At 38.5% G+C, this 16,597-nt stretch overlaps 2 protein-coding genes across 2 annotated transcripts in view; one reads left to right on the top strand and one right to left on the bottom strand.

Moving 5' to 3' along the window:
* The window catches only part of Ect3 (Ectoderm-expressed 3), a 251,245-nt gene that overhangs the window by 66,668 nt on the left and 167,980 nt on the right, over positions 1-16,597 (bottom strand). The gene's annotated exons all lie outside the window — the stretch shown is intronic.
* Positions 1-16,597, top strand: part of LOC122410564 (origin recognition complex subunit 6-like) — a 158,075-nt gene that overhangs the window by 58,297 nt on the left and 83,181 nt on the right. The gene's annotated exons all lie outside the window — the stretch shown is intronic.

Consider the following 16,597-nt stretch of genomic DNA (forward strand, 5'->3'; position numbering starts at 1 on the left):
TCCAAGTAATTTGAACTTGATTGTTCGCAAGTTCGTATAGCAATATCCACTTCTGATTTTCTTCAGTGAACACATACCATTCGGTAAGAACCAATGAAAATGAGAAATAATCAGGCACATTACTAGAAATTTTCGAACCTACTCAGCCATGAAATGTTTTTTTTTCTATAGTCACGTACACATTTTGATAAATATCACTAGTCGAGTACGACACGTGGATTCCTGGAATTTGGAGAAAAATGATTTTGTTGTGAATTATGACTCCATATAATATAAATAGATTAATCAACTTCATCTTTCATTTTCGTTTCATTTTGACTAGAGTGATTCGAAGAAAAATTATTTTCTCGGGAATTACTGTTCGTTAATATTAACACATGCATTAACTTCGTCTTTGATTTGTTTTCGAATGAGCAATTTGAATAAAAAGTGATGGGCCGGACAAGTACGTTTAAGACGTATTTGAACATAATTTGTACCGATCCAATCGAAGTTGAATGTTGTGAATAATACCAGGAGATCGTGAAAGTCGGAGGGGAATCGATTCTTTAAAGTGTGTACCTTGTTGAAGTAACGAATGACTTTCATGTGAATTTTTAATGATTTTATTTTCATTATTTTTTTAGTAATTTTGATAAAACGTTGTGAGTCCGACAAGGATTCTCAACGCTCATTGGTCGCCGGAGATTATATTTCGAATAACTGATAAATACTTGACCTCGAATTGATATAATACATTTTAGAACTGCACGTAACTTCCGTTATGACTTTTTTTCATTAACTTTTTTCTTGAAAATAATTATCATGAATTTCAATTAAAGTTTCCGATTTGTTCGATAAATATTCCAAATTATCAATAAAAACTTGGCCTCCAATTGATATCATACATTTTTATACTGCATGTAACTTGGATAGTACATTTTTCAATTTGTCCAATATTTATGAATTTTTTTGAAAATTTTTTATTTTTCTTTACAGAATTTTTTTCGATTATTTTTTATTTTTGTTGAATTTTTTTGAACTTTTCAATTTTTCGTTTATTATTTCTATAGAATTTTTTTCCTGGTTCTGAGTCTTTTTTCTATGTCATCCAGAAACAAGAGACCATCAATGTACTTGTCCCAACCTTTTTTTCCCTAGGGGAAGTTTATGGTTTGATATCACGCCTTTTTTCTCAAAAGTTCCTCATTTATGTTATGACGGTTATAGGATTTTAGTATAAATTTCTATGAATTATTTGCTTAGTATATTTTTATAGATTTCATTCTCATACGAACAATTTTTATGGGATAATCTTTTTCATGAAATTATCAGCAAGTAAGGGACCATAAATGTACTTTTCCCAATCTTATTTTCCCTCGGTATGATGTTCGGCTTATAAAGTTGGTTTCCACCATAAAAGACTAATTTTTCGTAAAAATTGTAGTGAAAATATTTCGTCACAAGACTGCCCTTGAACTTTGGCGATTTTTTTCCTTATACTCTAATATGTTATGCCTATTAGGAACTCAACAGCATGGAGGAATCCGGGATGATAGGCCCGGGAAATGAATTTCGGTTTATAATGTTAGTTTCCACGTAAAAGACCAATTTTTCTTCAAAATTGGACTGAAAATATTTCGGCACTGGTTTGGTCTTGGACTTTGGTGATTTTTCTCCTTGTCTTCTAATATGTTTTGTCTATTGGGAACCCAAGAGCATGAAGAAATGCGTGTTGTGGGCCGTAATATGATTTTCGGCTTATAACGTTGGTTTCCACGAAATAAGATCTATTTTTCGTAAAAATTGTACTGGAAATATTTCGTCACCGGTCTGTCCTTGGCCTTTGGCGATTTTTTCCAAGTCTTCATACCAAGAAACAACTGACGTAAAGATTTCCTTAATAGAACAGATTTCATTTATGCCTTTTCTTCAAAATTCAAATGAAAGATAGATCAAATTCAAGACACAAAAAATCCAACAGATTTGCCCTCTTTGAATGTCGCTTTTGCATTCTGAATCTAGAGATTTCATTTCATCCAAAATGTGCCCCCAATGAAATATATTTCCAAAGTTTGCAAGTGGCCGCTGAGATCCAATTATCCACAGTTTGATAGTTGCTGAAAAAAAGTACCCGAAAACTTCTAACATTTATTATGCCAGAACTCAAAGCAGCAAAAAAAACTAAGCGAACTTAATTCAACAGAGCAACAGAATTCAAAGACGTTTAAGGTACCTGCATTGGTTTTGGAGGAAAACCATTTCAGGACAATTCAGAAATGAATTTAGAAATTCGAAAACTCCCAATGGAGTAGAAAAAGGAAAATTGAAGTATTTAGAAAAGCGGAAGACTTTTGTGATAAATTTTCTAGATTACATGATACGGTTGGAGGAAATGATTTGAATGATTGGCACACATGCTGCAACACAGAAATATCAAAGTTTGGAAGTATTCGCTGTATATCAGTCATACAAACTTCAATACTATTTGAAAAGGAACACTTAAAACCTTGCCGAACCAAGTTCCATTACATATTACCATAATCAAAGATAAGGGGTGATCCGTCGCATATATATTTATCCACAGAAATTTCAGAGTCAATGTATTCGCAATGCGCAAAGCGCAATGAGCTTCGAAGACAGCAATTTCAAATCTATCCATAAATGAGCAACTGAAGACTTTTATAATCAATTTTTTACTTCATATATATGTTAGAGTTAGAGTCAAAATGTAAAATGAATGGCACAGTATTTAAATTGTATAGTTTGCAGATTTTTGCAGTATTTCAATGATCCGAATTTACAGCATTATAATGAAAAGTTGTCAAAAGTCATGATGTTACATTAAAATGACATAGCGCACATTGCATTCAGCAATTCTGTAAGTTTCTGGGGATGTTGGTAGGCATTATATTTGATCGCATCCAAAACTGAGCAACAGTAGACTTATTCGAATGAATTTTTTTTATAATAATTCCATATTTGTAGTTTGAAAAGTGGAAATACTCAACATACATGTCATTCCATAAGTTTTGTTATCAAAATTTGTGTTTGCATACAGCATTCCCAAGATACGACTTTTCATATCATCAGCAAAATAAGCATCCAAAGACTTTTTGGAAGAAGTTTCAAAATTTATTACTCGACAGACCAGGTGGAAAAAGTATAACAACACTTATATCAACACCAGAAACTGTTTTAAGAATCTGATATACAAAATGTGCGATTGATGATCATAGTCGGAAACCACTTGAATCAGCATGAAGAAATAGTAGAAAATTATAGGACACATATTAGGCAACCAATTAATACTATGTATCGATCCGCTGCAAACCGATGGAGTCAAAACAAGGATCGGAAAGAGCAGAGCCAAACTCAATAGGAAGCAAAATGTGGGAATATTCAAAAATACCGATGACACAAGAAATAAATTAGAAAACATTTATTCGATTGGAGTTTCTTACATTATATATACTAACAGTTCCGTGTGTTCTTGTTTTATTAATTATCAACCATAATATTTCAGATCGCAAAAAGAAAATTTGACGTTATAGGTTGACGAACATTTTTTCTTACAACTTCCAGACCTATTTTTGATAAACTGATTTGCCTTATTTATATTATTCACTAACTATGCGAACGTTTGCTACATTTGTCCCACACTTCGTAACGTCAAACCCCGGCCGGTTCGTTACCACACAGCTATCAAAGGAAACTCGTATATATGACCTACATTATTACACATGATATGTAATCACGCAACTGATGATATATTTACACTGGACAATATTCCGCGAACTCTGGTTTAATTGAAAGATTATCTCAGTTGACACTTATTTCCAATCGAACGAAATAATGAAATCTTGAAAAGTTTCGTTGACATATATGAATCGCGCATTTTTTTATATGTTTTATTTGCACACACAGATCACAGTCTACATTTACGCGGCCGCTTTTATACCGGTTTAGTATACCACAAGTTTTAACAAAATATACATTAACCAATTTTCACTAACCATTTTCATTTATTAATTAGAGTCCGCACACAACAGCACTTTGGGGATCATAACCTCACCTGTCAAAATGACGTTCAGTACGAAAACAAGTCTCGGGTGGTTTCGGATGTGCGTATCGATGTATTGATATCATATAACCTATTTACAAATGATATATGATAAACTTATTTTCAGTCAAACGAATTAATGAAATCTTAAAAAGTTTCGTCGACATGCACCGCGTATTTTTTTATTTTATTCTTTTTCACACACAGACCACAGACTACATTTACGCGACTGCTTTTATACCGGTTTAGTTTAGCATTCCACAGGTTTTAGTACTATGCACTTCGTTAGATGACGAAAGTTTTTTTTATTTATCCCACACGCATTTCATAATGTCAAAACTCCGTTTTTTTATACGATGATCGAAAACTGACGCGTGGTTTATATATATATATATAATATAATATCCATCTGAGCGCGGTCGGGGTACGACTCAAAAGTTAGAAGGCCTAAAATGGTGAACAGGCATTCTGTATAACGCATATATAGATATACAGAGTGCCTGTTCGCTATTTTAGGCCTTCTAACACTTGAGCCTCACCCGCGGTCGGCCTAGCAGCTGGAGGAGCCGACATCGTTGAGCCAATCAGAATGCGTAGAGGCAACAACTCTACTACCACTAACTACGTCAAAACGCGTATACGTATACGTCGAACTCGTGATGTGTCAGTAACTTTTGCATAATCTTGAGCCCGTGCAAAGTTTTTTCTCAGCCATTACGCCACCGATCGTGTTGATTTTGGGCGCAATCGAAAGAGAATTTCTTAATTAGCTGAAAGTTCAATTTTCAAAGCCTCAGATGACTCATAACTTCGGTAATTCAAAAAAATCACTTGCCAATTTTACCCCCACCACGGCGAATCGTTTTATTCAGAGAAAGTATACTCGGCGAGAGCCTCGGGCCAGCAGACGACAGGGCTGTCAATGTACTTGTCCCGAGACTCTACCGAGTCTCTTGATATTCAAAGAAATTTGGTTGTGTTCTATGTATACTTTTATGTCCTGTGTGAAAAACTAAAAAATTTGCTACGCTTTAGGTCCATTCCAAAGTGCAACATTTCTGTGAAAAGTCGTCATGCAAGTTAATTAATATAAGTATATTCGAAAGCTCCGAATTTCTTATTTTCGTTTTTTGTTGTTTTAATAATAATATTTGAGTCACAAATTCCTGAATATGTATGTTTCAAAAAAGTTTCCAAATACAATAGATTCGCATTCTTTAACTAATCAAAACTCTTTCTCAGAAAAAGCTTTATATGTAGCGACATGATCAATTTTTTGTGGTCATTTGGTATAAAATTATGAATAACTAATAGCCGGTTTTTCCGACGCGCTTCAAACTCAGTTCAATTTTTTCTCATAGTTTCTACATAGGATGAATAAAGTTTAAACTAAGATTAACGTTGTAGAAAACGGGCATAAATGAATCAGTTCGCATAATAAGCCTGAAAATATTATGTGCCAGCTAAAGATCGTTTTGAGAAAGAAATAATTCTTGAAGGTATTCAGCAATTTTCCGTCACATTGATCAAAAACGTTAGATGAAAGAATTCAATGTGGTCGCAGCGCATTAATAAGGGATAAAAAATTTTCAAATGCTTCTAGGAAATTTCCGTTTGAGATGATAATTTTTCATGAACACGTATTACTTTAACAATAACATAAATATTGAAAAAAAAATGGTCCCTCTAATCATTCGAGATTACGTGCAATTTCAACCACCAATGCGGAATTGAAAATAAATAAAAAATATAATTATTTCATCAAATCGTCTAGTCCTACCACTTGCTTTTTTATAAACGTTACTATACTTACGGAATTTCTTTTGTGGTAAAAAATCGGAGCAGGGCGGCATATTCGCTATTTCACCATTCGCTATTTTAGACTTTGCTATTCTGTACTTCGAATTCTCAGTCATTCGAAAAACTTACTTTCGAATTACTTAAATTATCTATATTTTATTTTCTCGATCAAAGAATTGCTCGTCATTTTGTAAAAAAATATTATAAACTTCTTACATTCAGACGATCTATATTATTTGCATTCGAAGTATTTGACCGTCTGAATGTATATTTTCGAATAAATGCATGATCAAAGAAAGTCTATTTCACCAAATACGCTTTCAAATTAATATACTATAGAAAATATAAAGTTCGAATTTGTTACTTTTCGTGAACTGAATGTTATGAATAACTAAATTTCGAAATATCAACCGTTCTAAAACTTGGCTACTACTTGGCTAAAACTACTTTTCAACTCCCACCCTTTTGGAACATAAAATGATACGACCATCCAAAAGTGCTTGGTCCAGCCCAATACACCTACAAACAAAACAATCAGGGGGCTGACGGTTGTGTAGCGATTTCCGGGCATTAAACGCAAAAACGGTACCAGATCGATATCCTACAAGTCACAGGCATGACATTTTTATGGGACTTCAAGGAAAAAAAGTATTTTCAACGCTCGACTTGACGAGAGCATACCATCAAATTCCGATGGCTACTGAAGACATTCTAAAAACGGCAATTACAACTCCACTGGGTTTGTATGAATTCACAGTCATGCCTTTTGGACTTAAAAATGCGTCTCAAACATTCCAAAGATTTATGGACTCGATATTTAGAGATTTAAACTTTGTAATAGTATATATAGACGATATTCTCATCGCGTCAGAAGACGAAAAAGAGCACAAACAACACTTAAAAATAGTGTTTGAAAGACTGCAAGAAAATGGACTGACAATTAATGTTAGTAAGTGTGTTCTAGGAAAACCAGAGCTAGTATTCCTCGGGTACACAATCAGTCAAGACGGATACAAACCTCCGACAGAACGAATTCAAGCAATACTCGATTACCCGAAACCGGAAACCATCGTAGACCTTCGTAGATTCCTCGGGCTCGTCAACTTTTATCGAAGATGCATTCCAAAATTAGCAGAAATTCAGGCACCGCTGAACGAGTTCCTGAAAAACTCTAAGAAGAACGATAAAAGACCAGTGCCATGGACACCACAAGCGGTCAATGTGTTTGAAAAATGCAAAGAAAGTGTAGCGTCAGCAACGATAAATAAATTTCTCTCGACTGATACGGCATTGAGACTAACAACAGACGCATCAAACACGGCGATTGGAGCATCATTGGAACAACAAGAGGACGATAAATGGAAGCCAGTTGGATTTTTCTCCCGAAAACTGACTCCGACGGAAAAGAATTATAGCACGTACGACAGAGAACTACTCGCAGTTTTCGCAGCAGTAAAATTCTTCGAGCACATCCTGGACGGAAGACACTTCGTCATAAGAACGGATCATAAGCCACTGACGTACACGTTTCAACGCAATTCTGACAAAATTTCAGAAAGACAGCTAAGACAGTTGGATTATATATCGCAGTTTACTACCAAAATTGTTTATATTCAAGGAAGTGACAATGAGGTAGCAGATGCATTATCAAGAGTTGCAGAGATCAATCAAATTGAGATGCCCAAGGTACTATTGGCACAGGAAATCCACAACGCTCAACGAGAGAATGAAGAATTGCAGAGTATCATCGAGAAGTCGTCGTTAAACCTACAACTACTATCTGTAGAACCAGGTACGCAAATCTATTGCAATATCGCAGACGAGATCGTGCGGCCATACATCCCAAATTCATTACGGAAAATAGCTTTCGATTCAGTTCACGCTCTCTCACATTCAAGTGGCAGGAGTACGAGCCGAATTATGAGAGAAAAATACGTATGGCCCGGAATAAAAAAATATGCATTAGACAGGGTACGATCGTGTTTGTCGTGTCAACAATCGAAAATTCAGAGACATAACCGACTACAGCCTCGCATGATCAAAGTTCCTGATTCTAGATTTAACCACGTACACCTGGACTTAATTGAATTGCCAACAATAAATGGTTATAGATACTGTCTGACGATGATGGACAGATTCTCGAGGTGGCCTGAAGCGATTCCGTTAAAAGATATGACAGCGGAGACGGTGGCAGACGCTTTCTACTGCAACTGAGTTTGTCGATTCGGACCACCCTTTACTATCACAACGGACCAAGGTAGCCAATTTGAGTCGAGAATGTTCAAAGCATTGTCAGAGATGGTAGGAGCTGAAAGAATTCGAACGACACCATACCATCCATCATCAAATGGAATGATTGAACGGTGGCATCGAACATTAAAAACATCACTGATGTGCAATCGTCACAAACCTTGGATGAAACAACTACCGACTTCCTTAATGGGACTGCGAGCGGCGTATAAAGAAGATATTGGAGCGTCGAGTGCGGAAATGGTGTACGGAACAACGATTAGACTTCCTGGAGAATTCTTTGTAAGTCAGGACATGCCAGCAGATCCACACATTTTCATCGAAGAATTCCGTGAAATAATGAAAGGTTTACGACCGATACCAACTGCGCATCACAACAAAGCACGTGTGTTCATCATGAAAGACATGTACACATGCTTCCACGTTTACTTGAGAATTGACGCGGTAAAACCTCCTCTTCAACCTCCATATTCGGGACCTCATAGAGTCATAAAGAGGTTAGATGATCGCAGACTCGTAATTGACGTGGACGGGAACGAAAAAACAGTATCCGTAGAGAGGCTAAAACAGGCTTACATTGCAAAAAGAGACGATGACATCGTGACCCAGGAGGAAGAACAGCCGATGGAAGCTCATCATTGGGGTTCGATGGTGGATAAACCAAAGAGAGTGTACGCTAACAAAAAAACAAAAAAAGTGTCGTTCCCTTCGTAAACTTAAGGTCACTAAGGGGGGGGGGGGGGGGGGGAGTAGATTTAGCGATCCCGGGCCTCGAGCAGCCGCGAGGCGACCCGTCGGGCAAGAAAGGGGTGTCAACTAATGAACAGAAAATGAAGAGGTTGGCAGAAGGAAATAGGCAGCTGGAGCTGTGGTTGTAAAATGAGAGAGCTGTGGCTGTGAAGAGAAAAAAGAAACTGTACTAAAATAAGTTGTCAAATAAATAATACTCGCATTAAAGAAAAAAAAAGTTATAGGAGTGTTTTACATTCAATAACCCTATATCTCCACTAGTCAAATCGCCATCTATCGGCATTTACGCGAACTATTCGGCGCGCGGACTTTGAGTCAGTTTGAGGTTTGTTTGGGTTTGTTTAGGTTTGAGCTCAGTTCGATGTTTGGGTTGTTTAGGGTTTGTTTGGGTTTAACCTCAGTTCGATGGCCTGTTTGGGTTTGAGCTCAGTTCGATTACATGTTTGGGTTTGTTTGGGTTTGAGCTCAGTTCGATTTTATATTTGGGTTTGTTTGGGATTGTTCGGGTTTGTTTGGGTTTGTATGGGTTTGAGCTCAGTTCGATTACATGTTTGGGTTTGTTTGGGTTTAGCTCAGTTCGATTACATGTATGGGTTTGTTTGGGTTTGAGCTCAGTTCGTTTACATGTTTGGGTTTGAGCACAGTTCGATTACATGTTTGGGTTCGTTTGGGTTATAGCGGCCATTTTTTATTACCGACCGTTTGGGTTAGAAAGGTCATCCTTTTTACCGACCGTTTGGGTTTGGAAGGCCATCTTCATAACCGACCGTTTGGGTTTAGGAGGCCATCTTTATTACCGACCGTTTGGGTTTGTTTGGGTTAGAACAGGGAATCTACTTTATTGACGGTCGGTAAGGTAGATTCCTACATGGCGCGGAACCGGCCTAGCTGTACTACTGACCTGTTTTCGGGTTTTCCTCAGATCAAAAAAATTACGGGGGTAAAACACCCTTAAAATGTCAAATTTTGTTTTGAGCACTGGCCCCTTCGAATTTTAGTATTCTTTTCATAGAATGTAGCTTATCAAAAAATAAGAAACACGTATTTTTTTTTATCGGCCGAAAGTTATTTTTAAGGGGTGAAATCAACCCCCAAAATTGGGCATGTTTTGCATCTGGTAGAGTGTTTCATATGGAAGCACTCAACCAATCGAAACAAAACCCATTGCACAATGTTCTGCATGTCAAATAACCTATGTGACATGTCCAACTTCTTATGCACCCTTACTGCAAAGGGGTGAACCACCCCCGAATATTCAGAATTTTTTCGTATAATAAAAACTTACAATCCGATTTTAATAAAAGAAATGCCATTTCGTAGAGCAAAAAAAAATAAAGTGGACGTGTTTTTTGGTTTTCCTTGGAACAAAAAATTAAGGGGGTAAACCAGTCCTAAAATCTTGAATTTCACTTTGCGCATCGAAATGTTTACATTCAATTCATATGGTTCCTTTATCATTGCGTATCGACTTATATGTTGAATAATATTTATTTCACATATTTATTGGCTGACATCATAATTGTACAGGTTGTCCCATTTTAATCTTACACCTGACTTTTCCCGGAAACTATTGCTCGGATCAAATATTGTGTGGAACAAAACTTTTAGGGGTTGAAGGGGGACGTTTAATAAAAATTGGTTTGTGGATCCAAAATTCAAAATGGCGGCGTTAGAATGGCCGACATGTTTTTTTCGAATGGAAACATAACTTTTTTTCATCACCAAAAAATTTTTCAGCGCAAAACCAACAACTTTTGTTGGAAAAATTTTTTGATTAAGTTCATATTTTTTAAGTGAGAACATCATTTTCAACTATTTTAGAGGTATCCAGGATGCACCGCGAAGAGATCTTTAACGTACCAAGTGCAAGTGCGTTTGCGTGTGCGTCTGCATATGCGTGCATACGTGGAGGTGCATGGGTGTGTGTTTTTTATTTTCATTTTATTTTTCAACTTTTTTTAAAAGGAGGGGCATGCAATGCCTTTATGCCCATAGGTACGAGCTCACAAGGATTAGGTCTCTGCGGTTCATCACTACCGCAGTATTTTCGGACTCCAAACCCTCCTTGTGAGTGTACTCTGATCCCTCCCTAAAGATGTTCGAAGATCCCTCCATTCATGCTTAAACATGCCTGAACTCTTCTCTCAAAACCATCAACTGTACGTAGGAGAACATCTCTCGGGATCGCACGGCAGGCAGCTCTTATCCGCTCCTTCATGTTCTCTCGTGTTGTTGGAGCTTGACGGTAGACAGCGTCTTTTAAGTACCCCCACAAAAAGAAATCAGGAGACGTAAGATCTGGTGACCTTGGAGGCCAATTTACAGGACCGTCTCGACCAATCCACCGTTGCCCAAATGTTGTATCCAGATGATTTCGAACAACATGAGCCCAGTGAGCGGGTGCACCGTCTTGCTGAAACCACATCTGTTGACGTGTTTCCAAATCCAAATCTTCTAGTAAAAGAGGCAGTTCATTTTGTAGAAAATCAAGGTAACGGACAGAGTTCACATTTCCCTCGAAAAAATGGGGACCTATTAATTGCCCGTTCACAATACCACACCATACGTTCAAACTCCATCGATGCTGGTGATCGATCTGTCTCAACCAATGTGGATTCTGATCAGACCAATATCGAAAGTTCCATCGGTTCACTTGACCACGGTTATTGAAAGTGGATTCATCACTGAACATAACGTATCGAAAAAAGTCCCTGGATCGCTCGATTTGTCTCAACGCCCACCGACAAAACGCCACCCTTCGCAACGGATCTGGATTAGGAGTGTCTTGGTGGAATTGTAGTCGGTACGGGTGAAGTTTCGCACCTCTCAATACACGGTGCACTGTCGATTTGGGAAACCTCAGTCGTTCCGAGATCACTTTGGCACTCAAATGAGGATCAATTGCTATCATGGCTAAAATAGCGCACTTGCACTTGGTACGTTAAAGATCTCTTCGTGGTACATCCTGGATACCTCTAAAATAGTTGAAAATGATGTTCATACTTGAAAAATATGAACTTAATCAAAAAAATTTTTCAACAAAAGTTTTTGGTTTTGTGCTGAAAAATTTTTTGGTGATGAAAAAAAGTTATGTTTCGATTCGAAAAAAACATGTTGGCCATTCTAACGCCGCCATTTTGAATTTTGGATCCACAAACCAATTTTTATCATACGTCCCCCTTCAACCCCTAAAAGTTTTGTTCCACACAATATTTGATCCGAGCAATATTTTCCGAGAAAAGTCAGGTGTAAGATTAAAATGGGACACCCTGTATAGAGAATCGAATACTTTGACATGCTTTACGTGAGAAGTGTTAGTTTTCGTTCTATTTATATAAGTTTCTATTTTGAATGATTTACGAAAACAAAATAAAACTCAAATATCGAGAGTCGCACCGACAATTCCCCGCCCAGAAGGCAAACAAAGCTGACTCAAGCCTTGCCATATTCTTATTCATATCAAGAATCGATATAGCGGCTTGTAGCGAAGTATTCTTAAAAGAGTCAGCTCGCTCAGCCTAATGCTTGAGAGACATCCGAAAAACAAAAAAAAATCTGTTTTTGTGATGATGTCAGGTTAAGCCACCCATATCGCCATAAAGAGACACAAAATGATACGATCGTCACGAAATAGAGAAAAGGAAATAAATGCGAACGCAAAAGGAACGGCTGAAATATACGCAATACAAAAGACAGAATAAATCGCCGTATAGACGACGCGCGACAATAAGTGCGAGAGAGACAGAGCGAAAACAACGCGCGAACGACCGTGCTCACTAGAGCCTCAACGCGTGCAGGGAGAGAGAGAAACGTAGCTGCGTGGAGTATTTCACCGCGTACTACCAAAATTCAATATCAAATATTCGACATTACAAAACCCAAACTTAATTAATTAATGCGCAACAGGATTACGTCAAATAAACTATACTGAATGAACCCAAATTAATATCGAATTGATTAGTGGAGCTGAGCCGCAAAACTATAAAATTTGGGAACACGGGAAGTGTCGGCCGCAATCTCGCTCGAAACTTCGACACATATGTTCCCCGAAATGCCAAATAAACCAGAACTAAATTCCGAAACTCAAAATGCTCAACTCCATTATCATTCGGGGAAAAAGAGAAAGGGCTTACCGAGGACCCAGCTCGTCGCACGCCGAAAGACAAAGGAACCTCGATGATCGGGAGATATTGGTGACTCGCCGGTGAGGTGATCGGAAGAACACTCATAGTGCGTACGAGCGGTCCTCCAGATTCGGCGTTCTCCCCACCACTAGGCCCATGCACAACGGCGCTCACGCGCTAGGCGCGAACTAGAGTACAGAGTCTTTGCTCGCGCTTTCGCGGGAAACTCAAAACAAGGGAGCGTGTACGGAGGATAATTCCCGTTACGCTTCTTTACCCAATATCGCAATAATTACCCTTCTGCTGCTCTCACCTCTCCGCTCACTCGAAACACTCCTCTCGACTAGATGACCGTGATCCGGGTGTCTCTCCTCTTGAGGATCCGGCGGGCAGCCCTGAAAGGACGAGGGGAGGCCTCCCCCACGACTCCGGATGTCGCGGTGGGCCCACAAGATAAGCCACCAGGCAAGAACAGCACCTCGCCTCCAGAAAACTCCCCCAGACCCCACCTGACGAGGCGCCGGTTCACACGGACTTTGACACCCGAATTCACGGTATTGCCGGCGGTGCAACTCTGGGTTGCTACGGCGGGAAAGACACTGGCGGCGTTCAATAAATGGCCTATGCCAGCGTGCTCTTTCAACCGCCCGCAGGTCGAGAATGTTCTTCGGTACTCGAAGACGGCGTGAGAGGGATGATTCTTGCGAGCGAGATCGGCTCGAACAGCAGGAAAGTATCGTCAAATAATTAATGCTCACGGAGACCAATGTGGTGACGTTAACACCAAATCTCTCAAAAAACAAACGGAATAATCAAAAGGAAACTTCATCAAACTCAAAATTAAACAATCAAGAATTTCTCTCTTTTCCTTGCACCGAGGTAAAAGGTAACGGTTATTAGACTTAGTAAATTGTCGCTCGAAAGGTACTATACGCGATTCTTAAAAATAAATCTTATAATTACGTGATGATGAGTCTCGTTCCGACCAACACCCGACGAGTCGAACGGCGTCAAAATGGGCCGTAAACCCGGTCCACTGGTCGACACGATTCGTACGAGTGGCGGGGCAAAAATGTCACGTCACAAATCTCCACCCCAGAATTTGTTTGGCTTGGTGATGAACGACGCTCGACGATGTCGGCTACGGGTGGTTGGCGATGGTGCACATCCTTCGGGTGACTCTTCTCGATGCCCACTCGCACGAATGTGTCTCCCGGCTTCCCGAATTGACTAAGTGCGACTGATCTGAAACAAAGCTAGTTCCTTGGCTCGCCATTCTCGGAGCCCAGGTTTTACCCATCCACCACGCCGTAGGCGTGCTCCATCTCCATATCAATTTGGTCCAATAAACGACAAAATAACGACAAACAGAAGATACGAAATTGGCAGCCCAACAGAGGCTCAAACTGTCGCCAAATCAAATTAACTCAATATGATAGCGAACTGCTTTACGAGAACCAACACCGGGGGGAGTAGGGTGTACCACAGAATGACAAAACTAGATCCTACAAACATCATTAGGTGTATAAACCTCTCAACAAAACTTACGATAAATGTGCGGCACACTGACCAGTTCACAATAATATCCAGAGTTCCAGGCCGAAGGCCCAAAAGAAAAGGCAAAACAAAATTCCGTGAAGAAAATAGCAAAAATAAACGAGATCGCACTTTTGGTATGACAAGTACCACTGACTGCAACTTGAACAGGCAAATAGGAAAAAGGGACTACGCCGGTTACAGGTAACCGAAAGACAACTCAAACAAAACTTTTCTGCCCCAAAGGGTCTCCTAGGCCCAAGTACTAGAATTACTTGAAATTATTCTTAGGGAGTAACGAAAAAAAGTTTTATACCGGAGTACACAGTCGACACACAGTATCGCTTGAACCAGGTAACTATTAGGTTAAGGTAACAGGCATTGACAAGAGAAGAAAAGAAAGGGACTTAATTGATGATCACTTGTATAAAATAAAAGGTAGCTAAGGAGGCAAGCGAGTTGGTACTCTTCAGGTAAACTTATTTAACTAAGGAAAAATTAACTCACACGGGTATACAATAACGGGAATACAAAGGCAATTGAACGATTACTAAGGCTTTCGGGTGGCGGACTTAGTGGGTGGCCGGGGAAGGGACAATCGGGCTTCAGTACTGATCTCTTCTCCGTTGTAACTCTTCGGCGTATATGCGACCGTTTATCGGGCAGGTGCGCACTGTGACATCTAATCGGCCGCAGCGAAAGCAGAATTGTCGTGGTAACTCTTGGCACGCCTGGCACCGATGGCTGCGGTTGCCGCAATTGAAGCATCGGCCGTATCGGGGGCCTTGTCGGTAGCTGCTTGAATAATTTTTTTAATGCAATTTTTTTCACATTTTCCGTGATATGATCAGGAAACGAGGGACCTCAATGTACTTGTCCCAACCTTTTTTTCCCTAGGGGAATTTTTCAGATTTTATATCACGTCTTTTTTCTCAAAAGTTCTGCAATCTTGTTTTTCGGGTTAAAAGCTGAGCTTGCCATGCACAATCACGCTGAGTACGAAAAATAAAAAATATATACTCTACGTTCAGAAAATTTAAAATTTGATTCAAGTAAAAAATGTTCACATACGAGACAAAAGTACTCGTCACATCGATATATTCTTGTACCTCCTTACCTATTTGTTTTGCAAAATTGAGAAAAAAAATTGACTATTAGTACGCAAGAAAAAGTCGTAATAGTGAAAAATTCTTTTTTATCTCACGTAACTTGCTATCTTGAAAAAACGTTATGTTAAAAAAAAACTAATCTGCATCTATTTTTTAAAGTGTCAAAAGAATCAAATAACAAGTAAAAAATAATAAACCGAAAAATCGCGCGTGAAATCATTTTGGAAAGCGATGCCTCATTCTTCTTATGAGATTCGAACAGCTAAATCAACTGAAAAAAATTCCATCTAATTTACGTGCGGCATTAAAATTTATTATATTAATTCGAGGCCAAGTATTTTCTAATGAATTGAAAAAAGTTACCATTTGAATTACGTGCAGCACTAAAATTTATGATATCAATCGGTGGACAAGTATTTTATTAGTAACTCCAAATTTTGACATTATTGAATTGTTCTAAGAAGCTTTCAAATCCAAAAGAATCACATGCAAGCTAGTCATTTCTTACTCTATGGTGGCAGAGACTTATAAGAAAATCGATTCTTCTCAGACTTTCAGGATCCTCTGGTATTATTCACAAAATTCGACGTCGATTGGATCGATACAAATTATGTTTAAATATGTGTTAAAAGTACTTGTCCGGCCCATCACTTTCCGTTTAAATTGTTTATCCAAATAAAAGTCAGAGCTTGTCTAGAACTGATGGATCACAAGCATTCATGCAGAGGGAATTGAGAGAATTATCTTCAAGTAATTTTTACTTAATTGCACTAATTTAATAAAAAACGGAAACAAATTATTCCGCAATATAGAAGGGATATTATTGTGCATCGATAAATGAAAAAAATTGTACATAATGTATATGTTCAAGCTTCCAAAATAACTCTGCAGTTTACATTCGATGCGGGCAATTTTTACTTCCCACTTATTCTTCCAGCGAACGAGTTCCATTCGGAATAAGAGAACTAACATATACTATTATTAAA

The sequence above is a fragment of the Venturia canescens genome, chromosome 5, assembly GCF_019457755.1.
Source record: "Venturia canescens isolate UGA chromosome 5, ASM1945775v1, whole genome shotgun sequence".
Classification (NCBI taxonomy): Eukaryota; Metazoa; Arthropoda; class Insecta; order Hymenoptera; family Ichneumonidae; genus Venturia; species Venturia canescens.